This window comes from Pelodiscus sinensis, chromosome 1 (genome assembly GCF_052426305.1).
Source record: "Pelodiscus sinensis isolate ZL-2025 chromosome 1, ASM5242630v1, whole genome shotgun sequence".
NCBI classification, from domain to species: Eukaryota; Metazoa; Chordata; order Testudines; family Trionychidae; genus Pelodiscus; species Pelodiscus sinensis.
In genome coordinates this window covers 68,682,432-68,696,675 of record NC_143052.1, presented here as the reverse complement: position 1 = coordinate 68,696,675, position 14,244 = coordinate 68,682,432, and the positions used below count along the sequence as shown (strand labels likewise).

Genomic DNA, 14,244 nt, shown 5'->3' with positions numbered 1-14,244 from the left:
GTGTCCCTGCTTGCTTGCCTGCCTCGATGAGGGACAGAAAAGCGTTTGTGTCTCTGTGTGCTCTGGTTACCCTCACTCAGGACACCACACCACTCTGCAAAATGGAGCCGAAGCTGCCCCTGGGCACTGTGGTGCTTCTCGTGGACGTGTTGCTGCGAGCCTGGCTGCACTTTCTGCAGGCTGCCATCCCGGAGGTCCACTGGGGGGCTGTCAGTATCCAGGAGGTCCTGCAGGAGAGTTTCCACCCTGAGGAGCACTAAGAGCCTCCCTGGTGTGCCCCACTGGGGGCTTGTGCCTCATTCCTCCCTCCTTCCACTTACCCCTCCCTAACCCCCCTTCTTGATGTCAAATAAAAACACATTTCTTGCCAAAAACAAACTGTTTTTATTGACCGAAACTGGGGTGGGAATGAGGGTGGGAGAGGGGAGGGGGAAACCTGGGAGGAGGGAGCTGGAAGGGGGAGGCAAGGGGAGAAAGGGGGAGGAGAAGCTCAGGGTTGGGGGTCTCACCGGCCCAACTTGATTTTCATGCAAAACTACTCCTGCATTTGCATGTGGCCGTTGCTGGCCAGCCATAGATGGCTGCGTTCCTCTGTCTAGTGCGGAGATCATGGACACTGGGGGCATCCCCGCAAACCTGAGTATGGTCCAGCCTGATCTCCGCCCTGGACCAGGAAGGTGCTCACCTTCTCCGGGCCCTGGCAGGCTCCTGGGAGCCATCAGGCTGCTCCTGGGGCACAGTGGATGGCTGGCTGCCAATGGCTTGCTGGCTCATGTTTTGGGGCCACTGGGTTGGGGCAGTGACTGCTGGCTCTGGTCCGGCAGGCTTGGAGCGGGCACAGGCACTGTGGCCAGAGTCTGCCCCTATAAGGGATCCAGGACTGGGGGGGAAGGAGAAGAGTTTTCCTGGTTTGGCCCAGAGTAGCCACCAGGGGAATCTGGGAAGGCTGGAGGCTGGCTAATTCGGACTAAGCATCTACACAGTGCTTATTTTGAATTAGCTAATTGGAGTTTGGCGTTACTCCTCGTAGAATGGTTTACCAAACTCGAATTAAGCATCCTGCTTGTGTAGACGCTATGGAAGTTAATTTGGAATAATGGCTGTTATTCCAAATTAACTTTGCAGTGAAGACATACCCTCCCAAACTACTTTTTCTTAGCCTTTTAACAGCTGGGGTGCTCTGCCCCGGACTTCCTGGAGTCAGCCGCTGGTCAGTTTCAGCAGCGGCTGACTTGGGGAAGTCTGGGGCAGAGCAGCTGGGGTGCTCCCAAGTTGGTCCCGCAGCGCCGAGGGGTGGCGCTATGGGACTAACCCGGCAGCACCCCAGATGCTCTGCCCCAGGCATCCCCGATTCAGTCGCTGCTGAAATTGACCAGCGGCTGACTCAGGGAAGGCGGGAGCAGAGCAGCTCCAATTGTCCAGCTGCCCGGAGCACTTCTGGGTTCCAAATGGTGCTGGATCATCAGGAGTGCCGGACCATTGGAGTTTTACTGTATATTGCAAATGTTTTTTCTCACTACTCTGGTGCAGTAAATTCCTCACCTGTTGTCTCTCATAGGAGAAGCCTGATCTAATGACAAGGGAGTTGAACATAGCCCAGGATAATAACCTGTGCAGTGGAGAAGGATAATAGTATAACACACTTTGAAGCATAGATAATGCTGTACAAATAAATAAATAATCAGTCCTTTTTATGACTTTTTCAAATTTGTGGGTAGCTGGATTCAGTTTAAAGTCACCATTAGAAATTTGATTTTATGATAATTGTCATTATCTGGCTGTATTATCTTTTAATGGGCTCTCTTGTGATATAATGTAAAGTTAACAAATTAGCAAATTCATTTAGCTTATTCCAGATGTTTTCTTCATTATTCCAGGCATGTTACTTCCAAAGCAAAAAGTTGCAATGATGAAGATTTTGCTATGTCTAGGAAGACTAAATGTGCAGTTCAAGAAAAGAAAAGAAAAGAAAAGAAAAGAAAAGAAAAGAAAAGAAAAGAAAAGAGCACATCTTTAGCTGGGCTAGAGGGAAGCAGTTTTGAATTCTGTTTATTCTAGACAGAACAGGATACACATCAATAGTGACACAACAAAAAGCCCATGACACTCTTGAGAAACAAGATACAGAAAATTCTCATGACACTTTTTCATTGTGAATGGACCCACTTCTTCCTGACATACACAGGTATCAAGAAAATGTACTTGGTTAGTGGTCCTTGCTTTTGTATAGATACCACTATCTGTTTTAATCGCTGCAAGCTAGACAGAAGTAATGCTAATAAGCACCCTGTAAGAAGCTCACAGAGTCTGATTTTAGAACAAAGTTGCAGTTTTTCTGGATCTCTGTGAGGGAGTGGAAGTGACCATGTATGTTGAATGATGGAAGAATAGATTATAGAGGGGAGCTCAAACTTTGAGAATGAATTTGAAAGCCTGGGGCTCATCTGACAAAAAAAAATCACAAATCTCATATTGGGTTCTCATGTTGTGATACATTTCCCATGTCCTCTTTAAAACCAAATTAGGCCAAAAGCAGCCATAGTACTTTGACGAACTCTCATTAGAATCCACATCTGAATCCAGAATCACAGACTACACTGATCCCTCGATACAGCAGCTACAGTACTTCTGTAACAATGTCTTCACTTGCTTGTAGAACAAACATTTTTTTCAAGTCATGTTGAGATGCATTGGGATGGCCAGACCTATTTTTAAGTTAAAAAAAACCAACAAATAGTCTGGTAGCATTTTAAAGACTAACAAAATATGCAGATGGTATCATGAGCTTTTGTGGGCACAGCCCATTTCTTCAGTTGACCAGAGGACATCCAACATTCTGGTCATCTGAAGAAGTGGACTGTGCCCACGAAAGCTCAGGATACTACATGTTTTGTTAGTCTTTAAAGTGCTACCAGACTATTTGTTGTTGTTTAAGTTTATCTTGTACAGACTAACTCGGCTACCCGCTGAAGCTTCTATTTTTAAGTGTTCCTCTCCATGGCTTGCTTATTCTGAAATTTCCTGCTTGAATCTATCTACCCTTTTCCTGAAAGCCAGCTGTTAGAAACACTGTTTACTGTGCAGTGCTGAATTTTCAGTTTGACCTCTTATAGTGAAACCAGCAGTTTTATCATTTCATTTCATTCAAGAATACAGAAGTCATCATTTTACAAAGCTGGCAGCTTTTCTGCTTCAGAGCTCCTGTAATTTAGTTGGGTGCTCTAATAGGGTTATGTTTCATATATGCTGCATATACCCTTTATGCTTGTGTTACTCCTCAGAGAACTTATAAATGAAAATTAAGTAGTTTATTGTAGAAGGAATGGTGATTGCATTGACCATTAACCTCAATAACATGCATAGACTACAGAGGGGCTTATAAAATGCTCAATGTAGCAGTGAGGTTTGAAGCAGTACAAGATGTTTGTTCAAGTTGAGGCATTTCTATAGGCAAAAAAACTCCCCAAATACTTAGTCTCATGACTGCTGCCATCATTTCCAGCTCTGATTTTTGTTCCACTACCTATGATCTGTGTATGTTATAATTCAGCCTGCTTATTTTCTTACAGCAGTTTGTTCTTTTATTTTCTTTGTTTAAACAGAAAACAACGGTATTAAGAGGAGGGGAGTGGGAGGAATGAGGCACAATACTTATTGTACTATAATTAACTTTAAAATGAATTTTATAGCTATGATTATTGAACTTATTATAACTTTCATAATAAAAGTAGCATTGGGAAATATGTTCAATAACTAAAAACAATTATCTAAAAATTAAACCTATTTTTATATTCATTCTTCATGACGTCCTATAGTTAAGATTTTAATTTATTTAAGCCTTTTAAAATGCCATGGAATTTAGTCATTCCAAACAATGACAGAGATAATGCTTCTGTAAGCAACTTGCAAGGCTTTGGCTAAAGGCAAGTATCTGTTTATATTTTCTTCAATACAAACATATCCATATACTGAAAGCTTCTGAAAAAATATCAGCTTAGAGCCCAGTGCTATAACCCTTGCTGTAAGTAGTATTCCCATGACTTGAAGAATCAGAACTTCTATATATATTACATCCACAAGCATTACAGTAAAAATATTAAGGATGCAAAATGGAAAAAAACCCTAGAATATGACTGTGTAATTAAAGATTGTATCATAATATATATGTACAGAGTGACCAAGTTAAAGTTGCATAGGAAATGTTGCATTTTCTAATTTCTGAGTTCTTAACTTGGCAAGATTAAAATTTTAACATTTTTATATATCATAACCTATTAAAAAAACACCTTAAACTTAATGAAAAAAAATCCATTATGTGGAACTACAACAAACTCACTTCCCCTTCAAATACAAACACAGGAGTTATCACAAGTTTGGAGAACTTCAGAGCCACACATCACAGTTTTCTAGCACTTGAGCTTCTAATGTAATTGGTAGCAGCATATTACATAGCCTAAGCACTTCTGTACCAAGGGGTCACATAGCAACATCAGAGAACTGCATGAGTTCCACATACTTTTGAAAATTCCAATTCCAGTTTACAGTTGAAGGCTGTGCATGTACCATAGTTGCAGAACAAAAACACTCATTGCCATAATGTTACATTCTGATGCACGCTGGAACAGCAATTCAAAAACACATGAACACAAAAATGAAGCGAGACATACAGGTAGGTTATGAATCAAGACATAATAACAGTGAAACAGGAAGCTCAACTAAGGTCTCAACTAGGGCTGTTGATTAACTCACGTAATTAACTCAAAAAATTATTTGGGATTAAAAACTGAATTGTGATTAATCACACTATTAAACAATAGACTACCAACTGAAATGTATTACAAATTTGTGAATGCTTTCCTACATTTTCAACATTGATTTCAATTGCAACAGAGAATACAAAGTGTATAGTGCTCACATATTATTATTTTTATTATAAATATGTGAACTGTAAAAATGGTAAACAAAATAGTATTTTTCAATTCACCTCACACAAGTACTGAAGTGCAATTTCTCTTCTATGAAAAAATAACTTACAAATGTAGATTTTTTTTGTTACATAACTATACTCAAACAAAGCAATGTAAAAATTTAGAGTCTACACGTCTACTCAGTCATATTTCTTGTTCTGCCAATCGCTAAGGCAAACAAGTTTATTTAAATTCACAGGAGATACTTCTGCCTTCTTTTTGTTTACAATGTTACCAGAAAGAGGGTACAGATATTCACATGGTACTTTTGTAGCTCGCATTGTGAGGTATTTATTGGCAGACATGCTAAATATTTGTATGCCTCTTCATGCTTTGGTCACCATTGCAGAGGACAAGCTTTCATGCTGATAATGTTTTTTTCTTTTTAAATAACACAATAATTAGATTTGTGACTACTTGAGGGCAAATTGTATGTCTCCAGCTCTATTTTAGCCACATTCTGCCATATATTTCATGCTCTAGCAGTCTCAGCTGATGTCCCAGCACATGTAGTGAATATGTAATAACACTTTCACAGCAGATTTGGCCAAGCGTAAAGAAGATACCAATGTGAGATTTTTAAAAGATAGCTATCGCACTTGACCAAGGTTTAAGAATCTTAAATGCTGTCCAGTGTTTCCCCCTATTTTTTTCCACCCCTGGGGGGAATGAATTTTCTTGTGTGTGTAAACGTGTAGGTAATGTGCAATGCAGAGGTGAGGTGTGTCGCCTCACCTTCATATTGGTGCACATAACAAAATTCATGTGTCGGGAGTGGGTCAAAAAGGTTCTGAGTATGGGAGGGGGCTCAGGGCTGGGGCAGGGGGTTGGGTTGCAAGACTGTGAGGACTCCCGCTGGGGTGCACTGGGTGGGGTAGGATTAAGGGGCTCAGGACTGGGACGGAGTGGCTCTGACTGGCGGTGCAGACTCTGGAGTTGGGTTGGGGATGAGAAAATTGGGGTGCAGAAGAAAGGCTCCAGGTTTGGGGAGGAGCTCAGGGCTAGAGATTAAGGGTTCAGGATGGAGTACAGGCTCTGGGCTAGAAATGTGGGTTTTGACGTGAGGCTGGGGATGAGGGCTTTGGGGTGAAGGAGGGTGCTCGGGTGGGGTGGCTTAAGGTGGAAGAGAGGCTCGGAGCTTGTGCTTACCTGAACAGCTCCCTGCCTGGGACAGCAGGGAGGGACCCCTCTCTCCCAGCAATAACAGCTCCTCCCCATCAGCCCTATAGGCGTTAGGGCTTGGAGAAGATATCTCTTCTTAATGCAACCCTGAACCCCTGCACATGAGCTACGAGAATAATAGTTTTGAGTCCATGTTCTGTGGAGCAATGTGGTCTGCTGAATGCCTACCTTTCTCCTCTGTCTCCCTAAGCCTCTCCCATAGTAACCTTCCACTCTCTTTCCCACCCGCCATACCTCCTGCCATTGCTCCACCTTGCTTCTGTCCCCCAGCTCCTGTCCATTCCATTCCAGAAAATCCGATCCTATCTCTTCTCCTCTTTCTTTCTGCTTGGACACCAACATTGTGTCCTTCTTTGGCACTTTCATGATAAGTGATCTGGTGCTTCAGACCATCACAGAGAGGTCCAGATGGGCCGTAGAATTATTGGATGTACAGTTAAACACCAGTGCACTGTTTAAAGTAATCTAAATCTGAAGAGAATGGGAATGGAGCCTTGGTTGCAAAGGAATGTGCCTGTTGTCTTTTAGGTCCAATGGGAATCAGGTTCACTATTTGTACCTGAGGTTAACAGTTCACTGCAGTAGTGAAAAGAGCATTGGCCTACTACCATCTCAATTTTTGGATTTGCAGGCATTCTGTAGTATATTGGGCCCACAAGAAGCCAGACAGCTTGAGCGATGGACTGCTGCTGGATTTCTAGGCCAAAGCAATATGCCTTCAGTGGTTCATCAAGAGAGGCATGCTGTGAGACCAGCTCTTCTATGGCAGATGGACCATGAGCTGGTCCCAGCACTCATTGGTGCATTGATTAAGCAATTGTGGATGGATGTCAGCAGGTGTATTGCAACTGGGTTTCAAGGCTGATGACATTTACCTTTAATGGTATGCAAATCAGAACATGAGCTGGTCCCAGCACCTATTGATATGCCTTGTAAATGCTGCTTATGCAATTAAAAGGTGATGCCAGTCCAGACAGCAGGTAGATCGCAGCTGAGATTCCAGGCTGAGGCCATTTGCTTTCAGTGGCATGCCAGATGGGGGTATGGATCTGACACTCATTTATGGATGAGCTACAGTCATCTGATAGCTTGATTATTCACCTTGGCAAAGATGACCTTATGGGAACTGCACTGGATTAAATTTATGGATTAGGTTACAGAGAGATGGGGAATTAATTACACACTATGGCCTTGTCCTCAACTGGGCTAGTCAGAACTGCTCACAAGATGAGTTTGTTAGGAGGCCATCAAGCCAACCCTTGAAGGTAGGACAAGAATGGTGTGAATTATGACCACTAAGGAAAGATTGAAAAAAATAGTTTGTATTCTGAAGACAAGAAGACTGAGGGGTACATGATAACAGTCTTTAAGTATATCAAAGGTTGTTATAAATAACACTGAGTACAGGACAAGAAGTAATAGCATTAAATTGTAGCATGGGGAGTTAAGCACTGGAACAAATTGCCTAGGGAGGTTTAGAATCTCTGTTATTGGACATTTTTAAGAGCAGGTTAGACAAACACCTGTCAGGGACAGGAACTGAATTAGATGACCTACTAAGATCCCTTCCAGTTCTACATTTCTAAGATTCTATGATGTAGCTGAGATAACTGGGAGTTGAATGTGGGAGGCAGAGATAACACATAGCACGTATAATTACCTCTTTAAGGAAGACTGAGGATGGGGTTAATTTTCAGATGCTGGAGCTGATATTTAACTCAGTGACATTAAGGACTGGGTCAGACAGGAGATGAATAGCAAGCACAGTAGGTGTAAGGTGTCTCCATGTTAATGACTGCTGCACCCCATGGCAGGAGTTCAGTGTAGCTAAACTCTAAAAAGACCAACTGCCAGAGGGAAATGAGACCTGAAATTTTGCATTAAACCTTGGGGGATGAGCTTCAAGTCTTTGTGGACTGAGGTTTACCTCACACAGCCTTATAGCCATAAAAGGGGTAAAATGAACTGAGACTGTTGGGTAAATTGGGAAGGTCTGCCTCAAGTTATGGTTTAGTTCTTGATTAAAGCCTGGGAAACTGTGCTGTAGCCAATTAAATGCCATCCTTTCCCCAAGGTATAATTAATTATGTTGCAGCCTAACATTTAAACCCATCCCACATGTCTGTCAGTTTTAACATGGGCAAAAAATACATATTTTCCCTAACCTCATTTTCAGAAATAGGTGAACCATTTTTAGTGAAACAGTCTGCCATGGGCTGGCTGCAGGGCAAGCATGTGGTGGCAGGAGAGATGGACTGTTTTCTGGTGTGGCTGGCAGACTGATGGCAGGAAAAGCCAATTGTTTCCTCCTGAGTCTTTTCTGCAGGCTGAGGGTAAAGTTAGGCCAATTCTTGGGCCTGTCATGCTATCCTCCTGTCCCTTGGTGTCTCTGCTACCTGGAGGCAAATTCCGGCTAGACATAGCCTTCCTCTGTTTTCCCAGGCAATAGAGGTTCTGGGTAGGGTCAGAAACTGCTTGCAGCACTACTTGGCTGCTTTTCTGCAATCTTATCTGCCCTTGGTGACTGCTCTTGTCTCCTCTCCTCCCATTAGTTGAGGGAGGAAGGTTGTGAGGTGAGTGAGGGGTTGAATCCCTACCCTGTCCCTCCTGCTGCCATGGAAGGAGAAAGTCAGCACAATGCAAGATTCTCTTGTGGACCCAGAGAGGATTCAGAAGATATGTCTCTTCTCTTGGGGCAACCCCTTTGCTACAGTGTGCATGTATGAGGGGTGGGGGAGGGATGGAAGGGCAGGGAGAACTGTCAGATTCCTGGGCAAGGAGGTGGTGTCTGGCTCTGGGGCCCTGGAAGAGCTGGGGCCTCAGGCGGAAGGGAGTCAGCAAGTTAAAGAGCCTGAGACTCTGGCTACTGCTGTGGCAAAGGCAGCGGACAGCCTCAGGGCCTTTTACGTCGCCAGTCCCTGAGAAAACTGCCCCTTTTGCCTTCCATCAGTGGCCCTGTTGGGGAAAAAAGGGGGAGGGAGCTACATGCAGAAATGTTACTTCTAAATGGACAGACTGAATTAAATGTGAGTGCTTGCATGGGTAAGAATTTCTTATATGAGTAATGTGTGCAAAATTTTAGCCAGAAAGCTTTGTATGTGATCCTTGGGATATAATTTTTATGTCTGATTTTATATATTCATTGTACAAGCAACATTTAAATGCATACGTATCTAAAATACGGGAATATTAAAAATGCATGTTTCTTGGAATTAATTAAGAGATCTCATGCTTTAGAGACAAGATTTAAAGTACAGCCAAGGTATTAATCAAAAAATAATATCTTTTTTTTTTTTTTAATTCTTGCAGCTTCAAGGCCAGAGGGGAAAAAAGATTGGTGAGAACAGTGAAGGAAATGGACTAAGAGTCAAGCCTGAGGTTAAAGCGTAAATTAAACTTGGGTTGGGCACACATAATTTATGATGGTTGTTTTGGAGTGTAATTTCCAAATCTGGATAGTAGCATACAATTAACTTGCATCACTGGGTTTTGCATCAAACTATCCCATTTTACCCTGTTATTTATTAACTGCAGAGACTCCTGGTGTCAGATAAGATGCTAATCTGTATACCCCTAAGTGCGTGGGGGAGGTGGGACTATGAAGCAATATTGTCATTTGTCTTTTGAAATATAGTGTTTTGTATCAGGAGCACACTTTCAAATCTGATCCAAAAGTGATAGCTCCTGAAGACAAGCACAGCCCTCAGATTAATAGATGGCAAATATGGTGAAACCTATATAAGAAATCACTTTTATTAAACAGCTTTCTTGCCTTGAAGACAAGCCCAACTTTCCTCAGGCAAATTAGTCCCAAGTCTGAAATGCTGCCAGATTTGATTCAGTTCAGCCCAACACTGGAATGGACTTTGGTGCTTACACGCGACCTTCGTGTCTCCTGGATTTAGAGGTATCAAGGGGTGGTTTGATCTCTCATGTAAACTAGCGGAGCTGCAGATACTGTTCACGCTAATGTTTCAACTGCTTACAAGAGACCAGCACCCGGATTCCTGGCATGCCAAGAACTTGACTCTGTTGCCAACATTTTCTGCAGCAGCAGCTGTGGAATTGTAAAATAAATGGGATTGTGTTCACTGACTTGCACTGTGGAAACTGGCATAAATATCACGAGATTAACTGATATCAGAAGATTTTGGCCATGTAGAAGTGAAATGCAGCTAAATCGGCATCTAGATTTTCAGCCCTGTGCAACCCAGCCTCCGCTTTGATCACTATCCAAACTCTAAACTTTGACTGAACTCATCACCCTGGGAGCTTTGTGTCAGAACTTTAGACTAAATCTAATTTGATTCCAGAGTGTTCCATTGTGCATGAGGAGCAAAGTTCTCAGCTATGATCTTCCTCCTTATGCAGTTCTTATGCATTCATTACATTAATGTTAGTGGAACTAACCTCAATAGTGAATGACTATCTGGTCCTATTTGTTTTATCCTTTCAAATGTTTTTAAGTAGCTCAGCTGGCAAAAAGAACTCTAGCTTAAATATTTAGACTTACTTTTATGCAAATGTTTGCACAATTACAAAATATCTTTATACTCCAGCTAATGACAATAATTTCATAGCAGACAATTTACCAGAATTATATTACTACAAATTTATGGCCTTCCTTTGTTCTTAAAATGCTTTTTTTTTATAAAATATGTAGGTCATATGGAGGCCAGGAGACATTTGCTATGTTATGAATAGCAAATCCAAATTAATATTAAACAAAAAATGTCTTCAACAGCATAAAATATAACTATTTTAATACATTTATCTGAGAATGAGCCTGTGCAAATGAGACATTCTTCATATAATCATATACATAGCAAATTATCTTAGAACTATTAGTGTAGTCTTTAGGAATTCTCAAGTGTATATTTAACAATCGAGATGCATTGTGTGTTGGCACTCACACAACTGTTGCCTCTAAAAGCAACAAATGTGAATCAGCATCATAATGAATCCTTAGAGAACGCTTGCTTCTACTATGATATATCTTTTTTTCTCTGAAAACTTAGAAATTGTACCATTCTTGGTAATTGGGTGTAAAGTGTTCTAAGATGAGATCTAATTTGCATACATACAGTTGAAAAAATCCTGCACCACTACACTACTCCAATTAGCAAAATGCAAAATCAGATGTTTTCAATAATTACATGCATGATTACAGAATACATGCATTTGGAAATGCTCCCCAGAATGTATTCACTTTCTACAAATGTCACATCTGCATTTTGCTTGTTCATATTTTTTACAGTGCAATAGATTACAATTTCAATAGTAATTGATTCCTTCAGTTAACACATGGAGAAACTTTACACAAACTGTGGAGCTATCGTACTTAGGACTAGAAGTTGCTTAGGGCAGGACTGTGGTTCTTAGCCACTGTAAGAAGAAAAGGCTGGTGCAGAGTCATGCCATTTCTTGGGATCATTCCTCAAGAAGATACAATTTCTACTGAGCTGGAGGAATACAGCCTAAGGTGCAGGCGTCTTCTCTCAGGATAGGTGGAGAGCTCTACAGACCAATGTGCATGGAGAAAGAGAGGTTGTAGATCAAAGTATTGCCCCTTTTTTCTTGCTCTTACCTGTTCCTTTCCCTTTCATTTGAAAAAATGCTATACATTTTGATAAAAAAGTTGCTAAGGATTATTCTCAAAATTATGAACAGGAGAGACTTTATTCATTGTCAGGTAAATTGGCTGTAAACATCAGTTAAAGCTAGAGATGAATCTAGGTCCATTTACACCAGATAAGTATCTAGCTCAGAGTTTTAAAACAGTTTGGTGACTATACCATGATAAGGACAAACCACTATTACTTCCATGAGGGAACACTGTGCATATAATGTACTAGCATTCTTTGAGTCTGCCCATGAAGAAAGGAGAATTCATTGGTATTAGTTTGAACTTCCAAAAAATCTTTGATAATATCATTTGCAGGATACTGTGCTCACACAGGAAGGTATGCCTGCTAAAAATTTATAATCTAAGAAGGCAAGCAGTATACCAAGAAGCTTCAGGGGGTAGCCAGTCATCTGAAGAAGTGGGCTGTGCCCACGAAAGCTCATGTTACATCTACATGCTTTGTTAGTCTATAAATGCTACCAGACCATTAGTTGTTTTTTAAGTATACCAAGAGTTAGAGGGGGATGCAATCAAATATATGAATATAGACCAATATGTGTATAGACCTCCTAATGTTTTTGTTATATATTTTTCTATTTTGAGGGATATTACTCATTGAAATCCCTAATGTGTTCTTTTCTTCAATCTACTGTTGAAAGAATTATATGACGTTATTTGAAGAGCTTCTTTCACTACATTCAGGCATCCCACCACATTTTATGTTTCAGAATGAATTATTGTTATATTGTCCCTCATTTTGGAGTTTCTCTCACAAACAATATGCAACATTTGGGAGCTGGCAAGCTGAGAGGTATGAACACTAGTTACATTCAACCTATCTATGATAATTAGTTAATTATTTCCAGATGTGGGAGGGGCACGATCCCAAACAACCTTTTCACCTGCCTGGTGATTATGTCTCTTTTCTGTCTGGTTTTATGAAAAGTAATCCCATTCCAGGTACATCCCATTTTCCTGGCACAACCAAACCCTAACCTTGCTTTCAGTTATGATAGGAGGAAGCTGTATACCAAATTTGATTGTCTTAGCTCTGACCATTTAAGTGGAGTTCTTGAACAGACAGACACACAGACAGACAGATTCTCTCAAATATATAGTAGATTATAATGCCTCCAGCTGGTACTCCTTTAGTTAAAGGTCATAATTTGTTATGAGATTTATAGCTTGATTTTTTAAATTTATTTTAAGTTTAAAGGGACATCATCAATTTACTCTGAAATTTTTACCTGTTCTTTCAAGAAACAGCTAAAATTAGAATATCTGAAAGAATATTTAATTTTTTTCCCAAAAAGATAGACATAAATTGTTTCACTTTAAAGTCTCACAAGAACACTTAATGGCCATTTATGTTTGCTCGACAGCAAGGAAATCTAAATTGGAGTATGGCTAAATCTTCCTCATTCAACCACACAAAATTCAGTGTCATATTTAAGCACTGTACAACATTTGTTCAGCATAACTCGTGGCTCTTTTTAAAAGAAAAAAAATAAAGAAAAGACTAACTACTAACTTTTAGACTTCCAGGGTCCATAAATTTTCAAGAAATTAATGTTCCAATAGCAGCCTGTCTGACTAAATTAGAAAACTGGTGATACAGAGCCATAACCTTTGCTTAGCATTCTAAAGGCATGATTTAGATAGAATTATGATGTCATAAAGTTGGATTAACCTCTCACACTCTAGTGATGGCTTTAGAGGTTAAATTCTGTGTTAAACCACTAAACAATTCTAACTGGCTCCTAAAAGAAAGCCAAAATAAATTGTTTTGCTTAATCCAGAACTCCTAGGACCATTACAATAAATCTAAATTGATTTGGACTGAATGTTTTCAAAGGAGCTCAAGGGAGTTAGGTGGCCATCTTCCAATGAATTCCAAAATTCTCTAATTTATCAAGTATTGATCGGAAAGTGTGCTCCCTCTTGTAGTTCTTTTTTAAGGGGTTGATACTACTGGGAGAGCTAGCAAAGATTGCCCTGTGATGAACAAGACACCCTGTAAATCTTATGGCTGTGTAGGGTTAGACAGTTGCCAGAGATGGTCCAGTTACATTGCTGCATCTGGGATTCTGCCAGACATCATCCTTCTGAATGTAGATCTAGTTTAGCAGAATGAGCTTTACAGATATTCTGGCTGAAAGCCTAAGAAAAAGAATGTAGTGTTGTTTAAATCATTTATTTTTGCAGAACCTGATGTCTGATGACGAAGCACATGAACTTTGATGGTAGAAATGGGAAATCATGGCTTCTAAGAATGCCCCAGGCTTCCTTACCCACTTGCCATCAATGTGCTGAGTTGAATTGTGGTGTTTTGCATGATGCTAATTCATCTGATGCAAATATAAATTGAACTTAAATATACTGCTAAATAAAATGTTTTCCCCACTCATTCCAGAGCCTCTTTGTATTCTTGTCATTTAAACTAACTTTGACTGCTATTCTGCTGGAATC

General features: G+C 40.6%; 1 long non-coding RNA gene across 1 annotated transcript; it reads left to right on the top strand.

Moving 5' to 3' along the window:
- Nucleotides 1-4,533: 4,533 nt before the first annotated feature.
- On the top strand, nucleotides 4,534-14,162 carry LOC112545530 (uncharacterized). The gene is made up of 4 exons (XR_003089026.3): nucleotides 4,534-4,669; nucleotides 9,459-9,527; nucleotides 12,504-12,586; nucleotides 13,981-14,162. It is a non-coding gene; the product is annotated as an uncharacterized LOC112545530 (long non-coding RNA).
- Nucleotides 14,163-14,244: the final 82 nt, after the last annotated feature.